General features: G+C 39.1%; 1 non-coding gene across 1 annotated transcript; it reads right to left on the bottom strand.

The window, feature by feature from the left end:
- Positions 1-12,131: 12,131 nt before the first annotated feature.
- On the bottom strand, positions 12,132-12,238 carry LOC141619510 (small nucleolar RNA R71). The gene has a single exon (XR_012531728.1). It is a non-coding gene; the product is annotated as a small nucleolar RNA R71 (small nucleolar RNA).
- Positions 12,239-23,340: the final 11,102 nt, after the last annotated feature.

The raw sequence follows: 23,340 nt of genomic DNA on the forward strand, positions 1-23,340 counted from the left end.
TGTTCCCCTACATTCGTTTTGATCATGTCCCAAAGTTCCACAACTTTCACATACTCCATTTGGGATTGAGGATGATGCTACCACAGCATTAACATGTTGTTTGGGTGATTTGGAAGCTTCATAAAGCTTAGCCATGGCCTTCTCAAACTTCAAGTTGATGGTGTCGATATGAGCACTTAGTTGAGCACCTAATTGTGTGATGGAATCTACCTTATGCTTTCCTCCTCTAGTGGCCTTTCGAGGCCTACTATATTGGGAATTATGAACCGCCATCTCTTCAATTTTAGCCCATGTTTGATTGTCATCAACTTCGGTAAACCTTCCATTGGATCCTATATTAAGCACATTGCGTGAGTCTTCGTATAAGCCGTTCCAAAATTGTTGCACAAGGAACCACTCGCTAAGTCCATGGTGTGGACAAGAATGACAAGTGTCCTTAAATATCTCTCATGCTTCATATAATGATTCCTCATCCCTTTGCTTGAACCCGATGATTTGGGCTCTCAACATATTAGTCTTCTCCGGAGGATAGAATTTCTTATAGAACGCAAGTGCTAGCTTCTTCCATGAATCAATACCAAGGGTAGCCTTGTCTAGGCTCTTCAACCATTTCTTTGCGGTACCGATCAAGGAAAAAGGAAACAATACCCATCGGATTTGGTCATGAGTAACTCCGGTTTGAGAAATTGCATCACAATAATCGTAAAAAGTCTCCATATGTAAATGAGGATCCTCACTAGGCATCCCTCCAAATTGAATTCTCTCAACTAATTGTATGAATGCGGATTTGGCAATCAAATTACCGGTTAAATGTGGTGGTGTAGGAGTACCGTTTGATAGGTTCTCCTCGGTTGGTTCGGAATGTGATGAAAATTTAGGCATTGTGGGTTGATTTTGTGGTTGGTTTGGAATTGGATTATCCTCTCCTTCTCTTGCAAAAGGGTTGACAAACTCAATGTTATTTGGTTGAATGTCCACAATCTCTCCAATACCTACAACTTTTGAAGTACCTCTTGCAACTCTTCTATTGTTGGTTAAGGTCCTTTCAATCTCGAAATCAATAGGTAATAAATTACCTTGTGATCTCCTAGTCATGCAAAATATCAAACAACTAGAAAACAATTAGAACAACCTTGAGGAAATTAACTTCCCCAAGGTGAAGAAAGACAAAACTAAAAACAATTAACAAAAAATCAAATCAATTGAACACCGTCCCCGGCAATGGCGTCATTTTTTGGTGAGGCGTTTTTGTGCTTAGTGCTTAGTCGTTGTCGCTACCTAACCAAAACAATATTTATAACTTCACAAACTACTCTTAGTAAAGAGGTAAGTAAAGGTCGGATCCCAAGGGATGGGTATCGATTTAAGATTTCAATTGCAAGTAGCTATGTCTTAGGGTGTCGCATATTGGGTTGAGATGAGATGTAATCTAAACTAATCAACAAGATGAATGTAAATTAATGAAAATAAGGTAAAGCAATTAAAGGGGTTTGTAAACAATTGATTAAAGGCACTAGGGTGTCATGGGTTCATAAGGGAATCATGGAAATAGATCATACAAAAATGTTCTCAATTAGAAGCAAGCACTTATTGTTGTGATGGGATCGAGTTAGTGTATATCTTACAATCCCTAGGAAGATTTGGGTCCCGGAGCCGAGTCGATCAAGACTTTACAACACCTACAAGTCGACTTAGTCTCTTCCTATTCAACTCTATACATGATCTAATGAGGCTCGAGTTGGTATATGTCTTACAAGCCTCATTGAAAAGATAAGAGATGGGTAAAAAATGCAAGGTTTCATAGTCTAGCATTTCATCAAACATAACATGTGCATAGGTTGAAATCACAACAAGCAAGCAATTAATTATGAGAACATATTAGATTAAGCATAGATTAATTCCCATGATTGTTTCCCCTAATTCCCCAATAACCCTAGCTAAAGGACTACTCACTCATGATCAAGTTTAGCATGCTAATAAGGTTGTCAATCATACTAACAAAGCAAAACATAATGAATAAATGATGTGATTAACAATAATTAGGCAAAGGTAAAAAGAGATTATAACTACTTGAGATGATCCAAATAATAAAGCAAAGAATAATAGAAGTAAACTTGATAATTGATGGAAGGTTGTCAATCCTCCAATAAACCCCAAATAATCTTCTAATTACCCAAAAAAAACTAAGAACAATTGTGAGATTAATGAAAGATTAAGATGTGATTAATATTGAAATTTGTATTATAACTTTGATTAAGATGAGATTAGATGTTCTAAGATGATAATCTAGGTAGTACAATAGGGTATTTATACTAAAATTAATTACAAGGATTAGGGTTACTAAGGGCTTAAATGACGATTAATACCCTAAGAGAAGCTTGACAATTTTGCTAATCCCGAGCGACATGCGCGGATCATGCATCAACTCCTAGGGGAATCCGTGTATCCTTGCCTGAAGCACGGTTGGTCCTGTAAGAAGATCCGCTCGGGCTGGCTTGGAGGCGCTCGGATCCTGTCTCTGGGATGCTCGTCCTGAGCTCAGGACGCTCGGATCCTGGTACAGGGTTCTTCTCTTGTTCTTGGCTCCCTAACAATCCGTCGGGATTGTCTTGGGGATGCACGGATCTTTCATCATTGCCCATTTCTCTTCATTTATTTACATAGGCTTCTAGTGTCGGTCTCTTCTTCGATGCTTGGCCATTAGATGCGATCCATTTTGCTCCATTTTGCTCCATAAATGCAAGGCTAGCAATCCTCTCCTACCAAGGACATAAAACCTCAAAGAATATGCAAAATGGGAAACTAAAGATAAGAAATGACCCTAATATATGCTAGAAAGCATAGGAATGAGGTTAATTTGGGGACTAAATGTGCTCAAATATGAGTTACATCAATGATAGAATAGGTTAAAGTGATTAGGCAAAAGATGAAAGCGGCCCAAGATCGACAAAAGAGCTATGCAGACTTGCAACGTCGGGACATCGAGTTTCAGGTTGGGGATAAGGTTCTTCTGAAAGTATCACCGATGCGTGGGGTTATGAGGTTTGGTAAGAAAGGGAAGTTGAGCCAGAAGTTCATTGGACCGTATGAGATTTTGGATCGTATGGGAGAGGTTGCTTACCGGTTAGCTTTACCACCAGCTTTGGATTGGGTGCATAATGTGCTCCATGTGTCTCAGTTACGGAAGTATGTGAGTGATCCTTCCCATGTGTTAGAGGTGGAGAACATCAAGTTGGATGAATCCTTGTCTTATCTTGAGGTGCCTAAACAGATTCTTGATCGCAAGGTTCGTAAAACTAGGTCCGGGAAAACAGTGTTGCTCAAGGTTCTATGGTCTAATCACGAGGTTGAGGAAGCTACTTGGGAGGCGGAGGAGGCTATGAGGGAGTGGTATCCATCTCTTTTTTATCAGGTATATGTGGTTACGGGGACGTAATCATGTTTCTTTTAGGGGGTAGGAGATTATCGCATAAGGTTTTGGTATGGTTTTGTGTTGGTTTTAGTACAGTTAGTGGTTGTTTTGAGTCGGTATGAGTTGTAGTTGGGGTTTTGTTACGTTGTTGTGTCGTGGTTGAGTTAGTATGCTTGTTTTTTAGTATGGGTTTGAAATTCGGGGACGAAGTTCATTTTTAAGGAGGGAAGACATTAATACTACGGTTTTCTGTATAGTTGTGTACTCTATCGAGTAAGGCTTACTCTATTAAGTAAGTGAGTTTTGGTTATGAAACAGTGTACTATCTGATGGGTACTCGAACGAGTAGGGGTCACTCGATCGAGTAGGGGGCACTAGATCGAGTAACTTACTTACTCGATCGAGTAAGTTGGTTTTACAGGTTGTTTTCGATGAGTTTTGATAGCAACTCGGTCGAGTACCGGACACTCGATCGAGTTCTCCCCTTACTCGATCAAGTAGCACGACTCCAGTAGCTACTGCCCAACCTATACACATACCCACTCGATCGAGCTCAGCATACTCGATCGAGTCCAACCTACTCGATCGAGTTTCCCTCACTCTATCGAGTCATGCTCACGATACTATACTACCCGCATGCCTTTACTATATAACTTCATGCAAAACCAAAATCATGTATAAATCATATAACTTCCCTTAATCACATGTTACTAGTATAGCAAAATTGTAAATTCACTTCCATCATACAAACATGCTTAAACCATAAATCATATTATCATGCAACAATCACTTTTCATCTTTTCCACCACATCATCCATTCAACCACATACTCATCCAACATATTCATATGAACAATAGTAAGAAAATAACGATCCCATGACAGCCCATAGTGACCGGTTCAAAGTTGAAGGGCGAGTTTGCGACTTTAGGACGTCTCCCAAGCCTTTGCATTAGCTCCTAACAACTCCTACCCGGGTTTATTTTAATTTGACTATCTACATTCATTGGGTTCATTTGTTACAGGTTCCAAAATCGCCGCTCTGATACCACTTTGTAACACCCCCATACACCAAGGTGCCTTACCAAGACCACCTAGTGCAAGAGAATGCTACCATCTCGGTTACCCGAGGCATAGTAATCAAAAGTGACCATCCAGAAACGTACTTTAAGTAAATAAATTTAAAGTGATTACATCAACACCAAAACTGAAAAGTAAGATACAACTGTTCCAAAACCAAAACCAACTAAAGTAACAAATATTATGACACAACAGCGGAAGTATATGACTCTGACACGTGGTGACTCCATCCCCAGCTAATCCCGCGCGCATCCAAGATATACCTGTTAGACAACTGCTCACCATCCCTGAATGGATCAGCACAGTTTTTAAAACATTTAAACGGGGTTAGTTACTGTATAAACAATATAAGATAATACAACAGACAAATAAACAAACACAATCCTCCAGCACCGTCAGATCACCAATCATCTGACTACACACTAAAGTGTGTAGCCCTGCCAGAATATCCATCGCAACAGATATTCCACACCGCCAGTGGGGGACCGTAGCCATTCCCACTTAAGCCCCACTCATCTGCATCGAGCGAATAATCCATGTTCCTTAATGTGCACATCCCCCTTATGACGGGAACCACATGGGGCGAATCAAAGGCGTGAAGCCACTCCCACAAATGACTCCACTCAGCTGAGGGCACACCTCGCGAACCGCAGACAAATCACAATCCAATCACAATACCAATGTAAACAATGCCAAAAACCAATTACGATATAATCAACATGCCAATCAACCAACCACCATCTTATAACATTTACACAATAACTGAGTAGGGAAACCCTACCTGGAATGAAATCATCTATATCAATCACAAGCAGCGGATCAAAAGCGTTCCTCTATAAAATCACCTCCTCTAACCAAATAATCATACAATTACCATCTATAATCATCAACAATCCCAATAATCCCCAATTCACCCAATCAGGGTTTAAACAATATTAATCAAATGACATAAAAACGGTACAAGGATCTTACCCACGACGATCTCAACGGTATAAAGAACTCTGAAATCTGACAACCCTAGCCCCTTTGATTTGATAGCAATGAGAGAAAAGAACTTACGTTGTTTTGTTTTCTTTTGTATAAAGGTTTAGAATGAGGTAAAAAGTAAAACAAACTGACGAATTCACTTTATATAACTTTTCACGCGTTTCTATCAAACCCGGCCAAAAGCACTTATAACCCGACATACTCGATCGAGTTACCCCTACTCGATTGAGTACCCATCAAGCAGAACGTACTCCAAAATGCGGTACTAACTTACTCGATAGAGTACCCAACACCTCATAAATCAGAGGTATTACAACCTGCTTATTACCCAAAGACTGAGATGTCTTTAATTCGGCTATTTGAGCAGTTAAGGCCTCCAGCTATCGCAACGACATTATCCAATCCACCCCCTCTCTTACTACCCCTGGGGTTACCATACTCAGTAGTGTGAGTATCTATCTGATTGATCATCTTCCATGCAGTATCATCATTGGTATTATCCTGGAATCTCCATCCTATTAGCTGAAGAATCAAGTAAAGCTCGATGATCATCATACAACCCGTTGTAAAACTGGTTGCAAAGAAGCCACTTCTGAAAACCATGATGGAGAACTGAACGGACTAGCCTCTTGAAGCGAACCCATGCCTTATTCAAATATTCAGTGGGACTTTTTTTAAAACTAGTAATTTGACTTCTCAAGGTATTGGTTTTCTGCGGCGGAAAGTATCTCTTGTAGAATGCAAGAGCTAAAGTATTCCAATCAGTAACATCATGATCCTCCATATCTAAATCACGGAGTCATTCGGCCGCTCCATTACGCAAGGAAAAAGGAAAGAGAACTTGCTTCACCTGATCTTGAGTTACTCTTGCAGTCAGTGGAATGGAGCAACAATAATCAGTGAACTTCTCCATATGCGTGGCAGGATCCTCATTAGCTCCTCCTCCAAACAGGTTTCACTCCACCAAGTTGATATAAGATGGACAAATCTCAAAAGACCCTTGTCAGTAGTAGGAAGCTTGAATCCTTTCGGGATAGAAGTCAAAGTAGGCTCAGAATGACTGGTGAGGGTAGGCATCTTTTTTTATATAAGAACGGGTACTGGGGTGTCAGAAACAGGCGTGTCCTCTTCGTAGGACGGTTCTTCTGACGCAAATTTGTGCTCTGTATCACTGTCAAGTATACTCAAGTCTTCTACTTGACCTATTACTCTTTGAATTTTTCGTCTATACCGAAAAGTCCTCTCTGGCTAGGGATCAAAACGTACAATCTCCAACCTGTCAGACATGGACATAGACGAAAAGAACAAAAAAAATATCAAATTGTCTTAAGGAACTGATTCTCCCTGGGACAAAAGGCAAAAATAAACAAAAACAAACAGAAAAATTATTGCCTCCCGGCAACGGCGCCAAATTTGATAAGGTTATTTTCAGTCGTTGGCCTATCAAAATAAATCATGTTCTCAACTAACTAGTGGCTAGCAGTAAGAAAGGGTTGAATCCACAGGGAGGCGGTAATTAACTATTCGCTAATATTTAAGTTTGTCTTAAAGGTAACCGATTTCTTGAAGGTTGTTTATTTGATTTCTATAAACTAATTGCGATAAAAGTAAAAAGATGAATTCAATAATATTAAAAGGTCTAGGGATTAGGTTCAGTAGGTAGTTATCCGGGGTGTGATTTAATTCATTGATAGAGCAATTTATGTTGTTTAAGGTCATATGATCGGTCAATTCTAATATGTCCTTTAAATCTAACTTAACACGCGGTCGCTATCATTAAGTTAATTCTATTCAGTTATTGTAGCCTTTACTAGTCTTAACCCGGTCGGTGAAAATCCTAGTTTGCAACACTAGTTAATTAATTCTGCAGAAACTAATCAACTAGATTCAAAACAATTAACTGAACAACAACAAAGAAGCTACTTTAACTATCAATTCATTAAGGTAATCCCCTTCTAACAACCTAGATCCCCATTCACCCTAGATTAAAATATTAGCTACTCATGATAAAGGGAATAACAACAATAAGATTGATGAACAACATAATTAAAAGCATAATAAGATGAACAAAAGAATAATTGAATAAACTAGAACTTTTAATTAATAATAATCAAAAAAAGATTAGAAATTACCGTAGTTTAAGAGTGCTTTAGATCCGAAAATTATATTAATAAAACTAAACTAACGGATTTAAGAGAGTTTTTAGGGTAAATAATACGTAAGTTCTAATTATGACGTAAATAGGGTATTTATAATAAAGATAAACCGACTTAAGGAAATTGCGTGGAAGTCATCAAAACTGAGTATACTCGATCGAGCCTAGCGGGACTCGATCGAGTACACACCTACTCGATCGAGTTCTTGTCTACTTGATCGAGTACTTCTCGTTTCAACTCCTTTCTTCGTGTAGTCATCTTCACTTCTCTTCCTTTATTTTTCTAGATTTACGTGCCATGCTTTGTGTATTCCTTCACGTCATCTCCGCGTTTCTACATTTCATTCTTTTGCTCCACAAATACATCATTCCTGCATTAAACACCAAATAGCGGAAGTAACAACATTCTAATATAAATGCCATACAAACAATGTAATTTAGCACGAAAACCGTCACAAAAGCAACTAAGGGGAGGCATAAATATGTATATAATTATGATTGATCACTTACCACGAAAGTCTCATGCAATGCAATTACTCTATCAAATTCTTATCCCCTTTAGTTCCTCAAAACTCGTGACTAACATGTCAACTCACGTATCTTATATATATCATTTAACTCACATCCCAATTATAGTACTCTACATGATCATAATTCATTATTTTCATGTCCATAACTCATGTCAACCTTCACTCAACTAGCTTCCACTCTTATGTTCCCATTACACTCGACAACATCGATAAACAACTCAGGTCTTTACTTCTACCGGCCACCTAGTTCTTCAGTACTATCGTTATCTTCTCATTGCTTCAAAACTCCAATCTCATTAATTCGTATCAATAACTTCTTATTCACTCTTATAGATAATGTCTCCAAACATGCTACTCGCTCTCACTTACACCAATATGTCCAAATACTCAATGATTACTCTTTAGTTACTTACACTCTTCCTTAACATCTCCGGAAACCAAACTACACTTTATACTGTTACCTTCCTAAATAATCACATCCAGATTTCCAAACTCAACGATTATATACCAATCTACATTGCGGCATGAATCAATCTAAGCTCGCTAGACACCATCCCTTTCATACTACTATAACGTCCCTCTAACACATCTATCCTTGGCCAACATAAGCGTTCTTGTTACCTTCTGTCAATTCATGCAAATCCCAAATTGCATCAACTCATATATCTAATCAATCCTCTATTCTTACATTCCTCAAACTCACATTATCACTTGACCACATATGCTAATCATTGTATTCCTCAAGCTCACACCCACCAGACCTCACAAAACTTGTTCCTTGACCCAAAATCCTCATCAACTTCTCTTCTATCCGCCATACTCTCATATGATGCTCACCAACCAAGATAATCACAATATGATGCTCCTCACATTATAAGATCCGACTAACTCATACAATAAAACCAATACATATGTAAAACAATGCATAAAGAAGCAAAAGAAAATCTTTGAAATAAATATGACATGCAAAGGGGTCAAAAGATAAACATAAGACCATAACAGAGGTTACTGCGTCGAGTACTCTGTCTACTCGACCAAGTATGGGAGAGCAGAAGCACGTAAAGCAAATATTAGGGTTACTTGGTCGAGTAAAAGGTTCACTCGACCGAGTATAGGTCACTCGGTTGAGTGTGGCGATCCACTCGATCGAGTACGGGGTATTCGGTCAAGTACCAAGGTCCACTCGGTCGAGTACCATACGCAGTTCTTAGCAATGTCCAGTTTTCGTAAAACGGTCATATCTCACTTTTTTCTTGGTCATTTTGGGCGTGTGACCTACCGTTAGAATTGTAAGAGAATACGCTATTACCTACAATTGAAATCACATAAATATCATTCATAGAACTTGACCTATGACAGTTTTAAGACAGCCCTTCCATAATCGGACTTCATACAAATCAAATTTCCTTAACAAAACAACTTAAACATTAACAATGCAAACAATAGCAAATCAACACTCTTAAAAACAGTACCCAAGGCGAACCTTTATCATACGAACATATAAATTAAACACAACATTCAATATGCATGACAAAAGACACATTTTGATGTGACCAATATTTGAGCATATTTAGTCCCCGAATTAGCCTTGTTCTTATGCTTTTTAGTGCATAATTGGGCCATTTACTATCTTTAGTCTTTCGTTTTGCATATTCTTTGATGTTTTGTTTCCTTGGTAGGAGAGGAGTGCAAATCTTACATTTTCATGGCAAAATGGAGCTAAATTGATCGAATCTAATGACCAAGCATCAAAGTGAAGACAAGACTAGAAGGCCTATGTAAATAATGTAGTAGATGGGCAATGATGAGAAGATCCTTGCATCCCCAACAAGATCCTTGAGGATTGTTGGAAGAAGAAAAGAAGAAGAAGCTTGCTGAGCTACTATCCGGGCGTCTTGGCCACGGGACGAGCATCCTGGCTGGCTACAATCCGAGCGTCCCGTAGTCAGTCCGCTCGTCCTAGCCCTCTACAATCCGAGCGTCTCATGCCTTAGGCCGCTCGGATTCCTTCCTAGTGCAAGTCGTCTCTTCCTCAATCCACTCGGGATGCGCATATTCCTTGAAGACTAGCGAAGCGAAGATGAGCATCGCCTTCGAGAGGAGCATTTCCTCAACTTTTCTTAAGGGTCTTAATCATCATTTAAGCCCTTAGTAACCCTAATTTATGTACCTAATCCTTAGTATAAATACCCCATTGTAGTAATTAGATTATCATGTTCTTCATATACAATCTTAATCTCATTCAAATCTTGTAATCAACTTTTAATTAAGCATTAATACAAATCTCATTTCCTTAATTTCTCTATTGTTCATCATTTATTTTGGGTAATTGAAGATTATTTGGGGTTTATTTGGAGGATTGACAACCTTCCAATCATTCCTCAAGTACTTCTATTATTCTTTGCTTATTATTTTGGAATCATCATTACGTATAATTCTCTTAATCCCTTTTTAATTATTGTTAATCATCTTCATTTATTCATCATGTTTTGTCTTGCTAGTATGATTGACAACCTTGTTAGCATGTTAAACTTGATAATGAGTGAGTAGTCCTCTTAACTAGGGTTAATGGGAAATTAGGGGAAACGAACATGGGGATTGATTCATGCTTAATCTAATATGCTTTCATAATTAATTTGCTTGCTTGTTGTGATTTCAACTTATGCACATGTTATGTTTGATGAAATGCGAGCCTATGAATCCTTGCATTTTTTACTCATATTTTATCTTTTTAATGAGACTTGTAAGACATAAACCAACTCGAGTCTCATTAGACCATGTATATAGTTGGATATGGAGGATTAAGTCGACTTGTAGGTGTTGTACAATCTAATCGATTCGGCTCCGGGACCCAAATCTTCCTAGGGATTGTAAAATATACACTAACTCGATCTCATCACGACAATAATTGCTTGCATCTAGTTGAAAACATGTTTGTATGATCAAATCCCATGAATCCCCTGTGAACCCATGACACCCTAGTGCTTTTAATCAATTGTTTACATCTCATTTTAATCATCTTGGTTGTTTACTTACATTGTTATTTAGTTTAGTAATCTTCTTATCTCAACCCAAATTGTGACACCCTTAGACACCACTACTTGCAATCGAAAATCCTACATCAATACCTGTCCCTTGGAATCCGACCTTTACTTACCTCTTTACTAATAGTAGAGTAATTTGTAAAGTTATAAATATTGTTTTGGTCTAGGTACTCCTAACGACAAGTAACCGAAAACGGTAGTCCGACCAAAAATGGCGTCGTTGCCGGGGACGGTGTTAACTTGATTTGATTTTCTTTGATTGTTATTAGTTGTGTCTTTCTTTGCCTTGGGGAAGTAAAACTCCTCAAGGTTTGTTCTAATTATTTTCGAGTTATTTGATATTTTGCATGTCTAGAAGATCACAAGGTAACTTTTTACCCATTGATCACGAAATTGAAAGAACTTTGACAACCAATAGAAGACTTGCTAGAAATACTTTGAGAGTTATTGGTGAGGTTGTAGACATTCATCCAAATACTATTGAGTTCATCAACCCTTTTGCAAGAGAAGGAGAGGAGAACCCAACACATAACCCACCACAAAATCAACCCACAATGCCTAAATTTTCATCACATTCCGTAGCAACCGAGGAGAACCTACCCAATGGTACTCCCACACCACAACACTTGACCGGTAATTTTATTGCTAAATCCGCATTTATCCAATTAGTCGAAAGAAGCCAATTTGGGGGGATGCCTAGTGAAGACCCTCATTCTCATATGGAGACTTTTTGTGACTATTGTGATGCGATTTTACAAACCGGGTGACTCAAGACCAAATTCGATGGGTCTTATTTCCTTTTTCTTTGATTGGTACCGCGAAACAATGGCTAAAGAGCCTTGATAAGGCTACTCTTGGTATTGACTCTTGGAAGAAATTTGCACTTGCTTTCTACAAAAAGTTCTACCCTCCGGAAAAGACTAACATGCTAAGAGCCCAAATCACGGGATTTAAAGAAAGGGACGAAGAATCTTTGTATGAAGCTTGGGAGCGATTCAAAGGAACTTGTCGCTCATGTCCTCATCATGGACTTAGAGAGTGGTTCTTGGTACAGCAATTTTGGAATGGTCTTTATGAAGACTTCCGAAACATTCTCAACATGGGATCAAATGGTATATTCACCGAAGTTGACGATAATCAAACATGGAACAAGATTGAGGAAATGGCGGTCCATAACTCATAATATAGTAGACCTCGGAAGGCTACTAGAGGAGGAAAGCATGAAGTCGACTCTATTACTAAATTGGGTACTCAACTTAGTGCTCATATTGATACCATTAATTTGAAGTTTGAGAAGGTGATGGCTAAGCTTGAAGAAGCCTCCAAATCACAAAAGCAACATGTTAATGCCATGGTGGCATCTTCATCAATTCCAAGTGGAATATGTGAGAATTGTGGAACTTTGGGACATGACCAAAGTGAATGTAGGGGAACAAGTGAGCAAGTGAATCCTTTTCAAGCATACAAGAGTGGTACCCCTTATTTCAACTATTACAATGAAAACACAAAATTCCATCCAAATCTCTCATACAAAAGCCAAAATGTTCAAAACCCTCAAACAACATACACCCCACCTCCAATGAGAAACCAAAATCAAAGACCCTTTTAAAACAAAAACCAAGGTTACCAAAATCAAACTCCATACACTCAATCAAATGACCAAGGTTTTGATGTTCAAAAAGCGGTCCTCCAAATGCAAAAGAACCAACAAGAGTTTTTCACTCAAATTCAAAAGGATAGCCAAGCAAAAGACATCACCATTAACAACATACTAGCTCACACAAAGATGTTGGAGACCCAAATGTCTCAATTAGCATATTCAAGTTCACAAAGACAAAAGGGGCAATTACCACCTCAAGGTAATCCCCCAAGATAAGAATCGGTGAGTGCCATCCATTTGAGGAGTGGTACAAGGTATGAAGGGCCAAAGAGGCCCGTTGATGAAGATGTTGTGAATGCTAGTGACAAGGAAAGAGTCGTTGAAAACTCTAAAGAAGAAGAACCCACCATTCAAGAAGTTTCAAAGAAGAATGAAGAAAAGGCCAAAGAAAAGGAGCCTATTGTGATTAGACTTCCATTCTCGAATCGTCAAGCTAAGCCTAAGTTTGATGACCAACTTGGAAAATTCATGGAGATTGTGAAGAATTTAGAAGTCTTGATTCCATTCACTGAATTGATCAATCATGTTCCGGCCTATGCAAAGTATATGAAAGATATCCTTACAAAGAAGAAATCAATCCGGAAAATTGAGACTATTGCTTTCACTAAAGTGAGTAGTGCTATTCTTCAACGAAGTTCACCTCCAAAGCTCAAGGATCCGGGAAGTTTCTCCTTTCCATGCACTATTGGTGACACTACAATCAACAAAGCTTTATGTGACCTTGGGGCAAGTGTTAGTGTCAGGCCATATTCGGTAAGCATGTAACACCCCCATTTATTTAGGAGCCTTTAGCAAGACATTCCCAATAAATAGGACTGTTACCATCTCGGTTGCCCGAGGTAAATGATACAAAAAAAAAACAAACCAAAGTACTTTAATAACTTTAACTGAAATAACGGTTATATTACATTGCCAACCGGTTAAATTTAAACCTTAACATTACAATATACTACGCAGCGGAAATTACATAAATAAAATTGTATAAGTCACTAAGTGATCTAGACAGCAACTATGGTCCAAGTCGAGCTCACATCCCAATGCTCCAAGTCAGCTAATCTTTAGTACCTGTCAAATCTGCTCCCCATTATGGTTCATCACAGGTGTTCACGAATACACTGTCAACCACGAGGTTGAGTAGGATAACAATCTCAAGACAGATAATATAAATAGTACAAAGATTCGAACACCAACGCCAAATCAATTTTTCTACCAATACACCACCACGAAGGTATTAAACGGTGTCTGCCAGTAAGTTTATAATACATCACCCGAAGGCTCTTACCATGATGTCTACCTCAGCCAGTAAGTTTATATAACATCACCCGAAGGCTCTTACCATGATGTCTACCTCAGCCAGGCTAAACCTTATATCCAACTCATTATCAAACCAACTGTAGCAACGATAATGGCTAACTACCACACCGTCTCAAGAACATCCAATAAAACCGCTTCCAATCACAATATACAAGATATGTATAATCCAATTATCCAAACAGTTCAATTCAATTAACACAACATTCAATTAAATGAGAAGATACACAATTAATAGGTCCAGTAGAATCGTTATCCTACCTCGCAAGCAAATACTCCGTATACCGCAATCCAATAAGTAGAAATCCAATTTAAGCTTCTCAACAATTCCGTCACCTAACATAAATAATTATTTATAATTTAATTATTAATTATTTAATACATTATTATAATTTAATCAATTATAATTCATTTACATTAATTATTTCCCGTGTAAAATAATACGCAAAACCCGTCTCATAAGAACCCGACTCAACCCAATTAACAAATCCCGCAACAAAGCAATGCCCTACGAATTACATGTGATAATAATAACTCCTCTCAAAGCCCAATTACCCATGTTTCACGCAACCCCCAAAACCTCCTCTCCCTACGGTCATACAACCACCACTGCCTCCCTTCCTCACCACCTACCCAACCACCCACGACCATGGGTCCAGCCTACCCTAACCACCACTACCAACACCCCCATGAGCGGCCCCAAACTCACGCTCTAGCTGCTATTCCCACGACCCAACAACACATTCGAGACCGACGCAACCGTATACAATCACGGTTTCTTTACAAAGACCATTCACGACTGCCACCAACAACCGCCACTACTATCATCATCACAAGCCTTCCTTACACCCTAGCCACGACACAACGACCCACCTACAGCACCACTACAACCTCCCAAAGCCGACAGCAGCAGTAGCAATTCCCCCTCCCCTGTTTCACGGTTTTTCGGCCAAACACCACACGAACCGCCACCTTGATCCACCACGACACTTCCCCCATGGTCGACCCAACTCCCAGGTCACAAAACCACCATGCCCAGATGACGTTGAGTCCAAATAAGGGTCGAATATGGGTCAAAGTCCCCTGTTTTAAACCCGCATAACCCTCCCCGACTAGATTCGAAAATCCGGCCCTAACCACCACCACGGTGGTCAATAACGGTCAACGAAAGGTCATAGTCACTCCCTGGTGGTCCATGGTCACAACGATGGTCACGGCTTGTCCTACGGTGGTCTAGTTTACGAGTTATAGCATAGTAAAGAGTATACATGAGACGGTCTTACCTCGAGTTAATTAGCTATGTAGATTCCGTCTTAATTCCTTCTACGTGTCTCCTCTTCTTTTATGAATTACTTTTCAGATTTATTAAGTATTTATAGACTAGGTTTAGGGAGTATATGAGACCAATTAGGGAAACTATTGCCTTTTCTAATTATTATCAAAAATTACCAATTATTATTATATTATTAAATTCCGCTTTAAATTCCGACTATTACTCTTGCTAGGCCTAATATAATCAACCCATTATTCACAACACACGGCCCAAGGCTTATTACTAGCTAAACCCAATTCCCGACTTGCTTATTTATTTATTATTTAATTAACGTCTGTCTCGCAACTATTATTAGAAATCTCATTAATTAATTATTTAAATTACATACTATTCTCATTAATTATTATTAAATTACGGGGTATTACAGTCTTCCCCACTTAAAATGAACTTCGTCCCGAAGTTCGCCCATAACTACTAAAACAACATTTATAAACATTCGCACAACTGAGCCTCATTCCAACTTATGATCATTGCTACATAATTAACTTACTTAATCATTATCAAACCATATCATACTTATCAAAATGTATCACAAACTAATTCAAAACATGAAAATGTATCACAAAATAAACTTAAAACATGAGGTGTCACATTCTACCCCCCTAAAAATAAACTTCGTCCCGAAGTTTCGGAACTACTACTACCTTATTAAAATAACTAACAACTTAAATACTTATAAATGATAAGACTCCACTCCTCCTAATAAACCCTAGTTACTCTTCTCCCCACTCCCTTGTACGGTGCTAGCTGTTCCAAATGTCTTTCCACCATTACTTTGATCAACTCCTTTGCCTTGCCTATTATTGTAGCTCTGATTGTAGCTATTATTAAAATTCACCTGATTGCTCCGACCCCCGGTCTTCTGATTACTCCCGTAACCTGACATAGGAGTATAGTAACCCCCATTCTGATTCCCATTTCCAACACCACTCCCTTGCCTCTCCAAATTTACTCTACACTCAAACCTCCTATGTCCCGGCTTCCCACACCTGAAACAATTCACATTACTAGCTCCACTAGACAATCCTCCACTCGAAAAATATGATTGAGTTTGACCCACACTCTGTTTCTTACTGCCTCCTGCACTCTCAGTTGTAATTTCTACCTTCCTCTTCTCGCCCTTCCCCTTCTTTTCCTCCTTCTCCCTCTTTTCTTCCTTCAACATATCGGCAATCCTCTCTGCGTGCCCAGCTCGTTGATAAACATCATCCATGGTACTTGGCTGACCAGCTGCAAGTCTCTTTTTAATAGTAGTTGTTAATCCCTTTTCAAATCGGAGTGCCAACATCTCATCACTAAAATTCAAGTCAGCTACATATTCTGATAATTCCATAAACCTGTTATAATAAGTTTCTACTGTCATCTCATCAGTCATCTTGAAAGAATCAAATTCAGCTCTCATCTTACTCCTAATATGTTCTGGCACAAATACAGCTCTCATAGTCTCCTTAAAACCTTTCCAAGTGATAAAAGGTTCATCACTCTCCCTCCAAGCTTCCCTTAATACCTCCTTATTACGATTCCACCACAAACCAGCTTTTCCCCTCAAATAATAAGCAGCTTGATCTACTTGCAACTCCGCAGGACATCCTAGCAACTCAAAAAGGTTGTCAAACTCCCTATGCCAATCCCCAAGTAAAGATGGTTCACCTAATCCGTCATATTTCGTCGGGTTATGTCTTGCAATATTAGCACTCATCTTTGCTGGATCCTGAACTGACCCCTTAGCCTTCAGAGCCGCAGTCAAAGCCTCATTCATAGATATCAAATGGTCAATCTCCTCTTGGGACATGGTAGAGGGTGTAGGTGTAGATCTCTTTGGAGGCATGGTTCTATAAAAGTAAAACAATACAACATAAGTTTCTACCCGAGTAAAGATGGCTTAACATTTTAACTATTCTATACTTACAAAGATAAAGTGCGATCAATTCTACCCTTTCTTACCCCCTCCATCGGTCCTCCTATCACTATTCCCATCTCTCAACTATCGTAGGTTAAGAATAGATAGAGCATTTATAATGAACTTTTGGTAAAACCCTCATTTTCAAAAATCAAGGTCAAGCTGTAACTTACAAAAATCGCCATTAAATAACCGTTGCATTCTACATTGAGTTTTTATACTTTCCAGAAAATATAAAGAGTTTTTAAAGCATGAGAAAAAGAATCAAGTCCAAATCTCGAATAATCAATTTATAAAGATTTTTACAATTCAGTGGGTCAAAACAGAAACTGATCATCAATTTGTCAAAAACTTGGGCCATCTTGTAAAAATCACTATTAATTGTCAAACATTTACCTTGCAACGTGCCTTATCAATTTAGAAACATATTTGAGTCTTTTAAACAGTGGAGTTGGAATTAAGCAAAATTATTAAGTAGGTATTAAATGAGAAATTTTACAAAATTATTTGTCGAAAACATAACTGTACAGGAACATTCTGACCACTGTCCACTAAATTATTTATTTCTCCCAAACCATAAAACTTTTAAACATGAGATCAACGGCATTGGTATGCTAACTCACTAGGTTATCACTCATAAAAATATCGACCTTATATGATAAACAGAGGTTAGATGGCATCTAAGTCAAATAGGAGTAAAATTTGACAAATAAGGCCCAGCTTCTACATTGCTTTTTACTAGATCATAAATCCTTATTAACACCCTCCTATACTTGTAGTAACACAACTTAGTCGTCCTACTTCACACACAACTAGCATCTATTCTAAAGCATTCATTTCACAAGTTTAATTATTTTTAATTTGTAAATAGCATGGTTTCGGGATTCACATAACCGCATATCGCTAGACATGATACTACTACAATCATCCAATCAAATAATCAATACCAATTCGACAATTACTTTTATACTCATGATAAAGACAATTCAACATCAAATCCTTATATCATCCATCCTACTCTTCTAAAAAAAAATCAAGGTTACGTCCCGTAACCTTGGTCATCAACGAAAATAATGCACATCCAAGCCAACAATTACTCCTAAGAAAATAAACAAAATTCATTTTAATTTACCCCACTCTTCATTATCTCTCAAGGTAACCGGTTCAGAACTGAAAGGGCCGGGGTTCGGAGTGAGGGTACCTTCTCATCCTAAACCTAAAGGGGCTCCTAACAGTTTCTACCCGGGTTCATTTTATTAGACACATCCTAAGTTCATTTATTAAATTCATTGGTTAGGCCTGAGGATCGTTTTGCTCTGATACCACTTTGTAACAACCCGACCCACCACTGTCGTAACACAACCCAATAAGATGGGTGTGCACTTTTGGGCCAGTTATTTGTCCTCACTTAAGCCCAAAAGCACAAGGCCTTGTTACTAAGTGGTGGGTGGAATCCCTTATAAACATATCACAACCTCCTCAATTCCCCGATGTGGGACAATCTTATTCTCAATAACTTGGGGTGTTACAATCTCCCCCACTTAAAGAACACAACGTCCTCGTTGGAGGCCAAGCCCAGAATCCTCCCCCGCTAGGTGTGTGACCCAGGTACTCCCGACCACGGGCTCACCACATGGTCGCAGGGTCGCTCTGATACCACTTTGTAACACCCCCATTTATTTAGGAGCCTTTAGCAAGACATTCCCAATAAATAGGACTGTTACCATCTCGGTTGCCCGAGGTAAATGATACAAAAAAAAAAAACAAACCAAAGTACTTTAATAACTTTAACTGAAATAACGGTTATATTACATTGCCAACCGGTTAAATTTAAACCTTAACATTACAATATACTACGCAGCGGAAATTACATAAATAAAATTGTATAAGTCACTAAGTGATCTAGACAGCAACTATGGTCCAAGTTGAGCTCACATCCCAATGCTCCAAGTCAGCTAATCTTTAGTACTGTCAAATCGCTCCCCATTATGGTTCATCACGGTGTTCACGAATACACCACAACCACGAGGTTGAGTAGGATAACAATCTCAAGACAGATAATATAAATAGTACAAAGATTCGAACACCAACGCCAAATCAACTTTTCTACCAATACACCACCACGAAGGTATTAAACGGTGTCTGCCAGTAAGTTTATAATACATCACCCGAAGGCTCTTACCATGATGTCTACCTCGGCCCGGTAAGTTTATATAACATCACCCGAAGGCTCTTACCATGATGTCTACCTCACCAAAGCTAAACCTTATATCCAACTCATTATCAAACCAATCGTAGCAACGATAATGGCTAACTACCACACCGTCTCAAGAACATCCAATAAAACCGCTTCCAATCACAATATACAAGATATGTATAATCCAATTATCCAAACTGTTCAATTCAATTAACACAACATTCAATTAAATGAGAAGATACACAATTAATAGGTCCAGTGGAATCGTTATCCTACCTCGCAAGCAAATACTCCGTATACCGCAATCCAATAAGTAGAAATCCAATTTAAGCTTCTCAACAATTCCGTCACCTAACATAAATAATTATTTATAATTTAATTATTAATTATTTAATACATTATTATAATTTAATCAATTATAATTCATTTACATTAATTATTTCCCGTGTAAAATAATACGCAAAACCCGTCTCATAAGAACCCGACTCAACCCAATTAACAAATCCCGCAACAAAGCAATGCCCTACGAATTACATGTGATAATAATAACTCCTCTCAAAGCCCAATTACCCATGTTTCACGCAACCCCCAAAACCTCCTCTCCCTACGGTCATACAACCACCACTGCCTCCCTTCCTCACCACCTACCCAACCACCCACGACCATGGGTCCAGCCTACCCTAACCACCACTACCAACACCCCCATGAGCGGCCCCAAACTCACGCTCTAGCTGCTATTCCCACGACCCAACAACACATTCGAGACCGACGCAACCGTATACAATCACGGTTTTACAGCACCATTCACGACTGCCACCAACAACCGCCACTACTATCATCATCACAAGCCTTCCTTACACCCTAGCCACGACACAACGACCCACCTACAGCACCACTACAACCTCCCAAAGCCGACAGCAGCAGCAGCATTCCCCTCCCCCGTTTCACGGTTTTTCGGCCAAACACCACACGAACCGCCACCTTGATCCACCACGACACTTCCCCCATGGTCGACCCAACTCCCAGGTCACAAAACCACCATGCCCAGATGACGTTGAGTCCAAATAAGGGTCGAATATGGGTCAAAGTCCCCTGTTTTAAACCCGCATAACCCTCCCCGACTAGCTTCGAAAATCCGGCCCTAACCACCACCACGGTGGTCAATAACGGTCAACGAAAGGTCATAGTCACTCCCTGGTGGTCCATGGTCACAACGATGGTCACGGCTTGTCCTACGGTGGTCTAGTTTACGAGTTATAGCATAGTAAAGAGTATACATGAGACGGTCTTACCTCGAGTTAATTAGCTATGTAGATTCCGTCTTAATTCCTTCTACGTGTCTCCTCTTCTTTTATGAATTACTTTTCAGATTTATTAAGTATTTATAGACTAGGTTTAGGGAGTATATGAGACCAATTAGGGAAACTATTGCCTTTTCTAATTATTATCAAAAATTACCAATTATTATTATATTATTAAATTCCGCTTTAAATTCCGACTACTACTCTTGCTAGGCCTAATATAATCAACCCATTATTCACAACACACGGCCCAAGGCTTATTACTAGCTAAACCCAATTCCCGACTTGCTTATTTATTTATTATTTAATTAACGTCTGTCTCGCAACTATTATTAGAAATCTCATTAATTAATTATTTAAATTACATACTATTCTCATTAATTATTATTAAATTACGGGGTATTACAAAGCAAGAGGCTAGGAATGGGAGAGCTCAAGTCCACCAATATCATGCTTCAAATGGCGGATAGATCAACAAAGACACCTTTAGGGGTGTGGGAAGATGTGCCTGTAAGAATTGGCAAATTATTCATCCCGGTGGATTTCGTTATTGTTGACATGGAAGAAGACTCCAACATTCCTATTATTTTAGGAAGACCTTTCTTACACACCGTGGGAGCGGTGATCGATGTAAAACATAGAGAGCTCACCCTTGAAGTGGGATATGAAACCATCACTTTTAATCTTGACAAGACTATGAGAGCTCCACGATTATATGAGCCATGTTTTATGGTTGATCACTATAGCCGGAAAGATGATAGGAAGAAGTTGGCATTTCAATGGAAGAAGAAAGTGGATGATGCTCCATCAAAAGAGCAAGGAAATTGCAACAATGAGAGCTTGAAAAGCTCACCCATGACAAGTGAAGAAGAAGGCCTCATTGGCCAAGAAAAGAAAGAAGGAGAGTTGTCTTCATCAACTCAAGACATTTTTAATGATCAAGTAGACGAAGTATGCGGTCTTTGGGATGATGAGTTTGAAGGGATATTCAATCCCTATATCGGTAATGCTATGGCCCAAGACCATCATGGAGAACAACAAATGCAAAGGTCTATTGAAGATCTTTATCATGACAATGAACAAGCTTTCGACTACTTCTTCAAGGTGTTGAGTAACATCAACAACATCTTGAACATGCCCCCTTGACATCTCATTATTGGATGAGAGTTTGGTGGAGTCCTTCCTAAACCACCATTTGTAAATATTCTAACTCCCTAACTTGCATTTTAATTATCGTATTGCATTTTTTGTCATTTTTGGATTTACATTTCTATGCCTTGATCAAGATTTTCATCATTTTTAGAGAAGTGAGGGAGGGACTTATGAGTTTATTGATGTGTAGTGTTTTGACTTAGTGTCGGGATAGCAATTTCCTAGGCTATCCATGCCTTTGTAGTGCCCCCACAATGAAGAACACAAGAATTGAAGAATGAAATGACACGGGTTACGAAGCACCCACGGATGGACCTGAATCCGTGTGGAAGAGGCAGAATCCGAGCGGCCCGAGGCGAATCCGCTCGTCTTGAAATGAACCCGGGCGCCCAGTGCATAAGACGCTTGTCCTGTGAAGCTGCAGGATTAATTTTTTGGGTCTGACTGAGAATCCGAGCGTCCCAGCAAGGAATCCGCTCGTCTCAGCCAGGACGGTCATCCCAGAGGAAAAGACGCTCATCTTTACACTGCCAATTTTTGGGATTTCACCCTGGAAAGGAATCCGAGCGTCTCAAGCAGAAGACGCTCGTCCCAGCTCAAGAATCCCCTTGTCTTATCTTCGAGACGCTCGTCCCTAGGCGTTTTTCCTGAACCCAGAAACTGAAGAATCCGAGCGTCCCGAGGCTGAATCTGCTCGTATCCCTCTGCTTTTCAAAATTTAACGGGTCTTTAAACCCCTCCTTCCCAATTCATTTTCATTATTTCAAACACAAACACTACCCAAAACCCCAAAACCCTCATCCTCTCCATCAACCAAAATCAAATTTCTCAACCAAAATCGACCAAATCAAATCCAAGCTTCCTCAAAACAAAATTAAATCACTCCTTCAGTAACAACAAGCGATTAAAACACCAAAATCTTCAAGTTTTGAGTCAATATTTGGGATACAAGGCAACATTCATCTATCCTAAATCGATTTGGGTATTACTAGAAATTGAAGATTTCAAGCTTTCTTTGATGTTACTAAGCAAAGAAGTATGGCAAGAACAAAAGGTGGAAGCAAGGCACCCCAAAAGAAGAACCTTTCAAAGAGACAACAAGCTCTTCAAGACAAACAAGCATCAAAGGCATTGGTAGTTCATAATGCAAGGTTGGAGATTCAAGAACAAAATCCTCCTATAGAAGCTACTACTTCTACTACTCCGGTCATTGAACAATTAGCCGATTATCCGGAGGTAATTTTCACTTCCGAATCCCATAGGAAGAAATTTATTCTCTT

This window comes from Silene latifolia, chromosome 1 (genome assembly GCF_048544455.1).
Source record: "Silene latifolia isolate original U9 population chromosome 1, ASM4854445v1, whole genome shotgun sequence".
NCBI lineage: Eukaryota > Viridiplantae > Streptophyta > Magnoliopsida > Caryophyllales > Caryophyllaceae > Silene > Silene latifolia.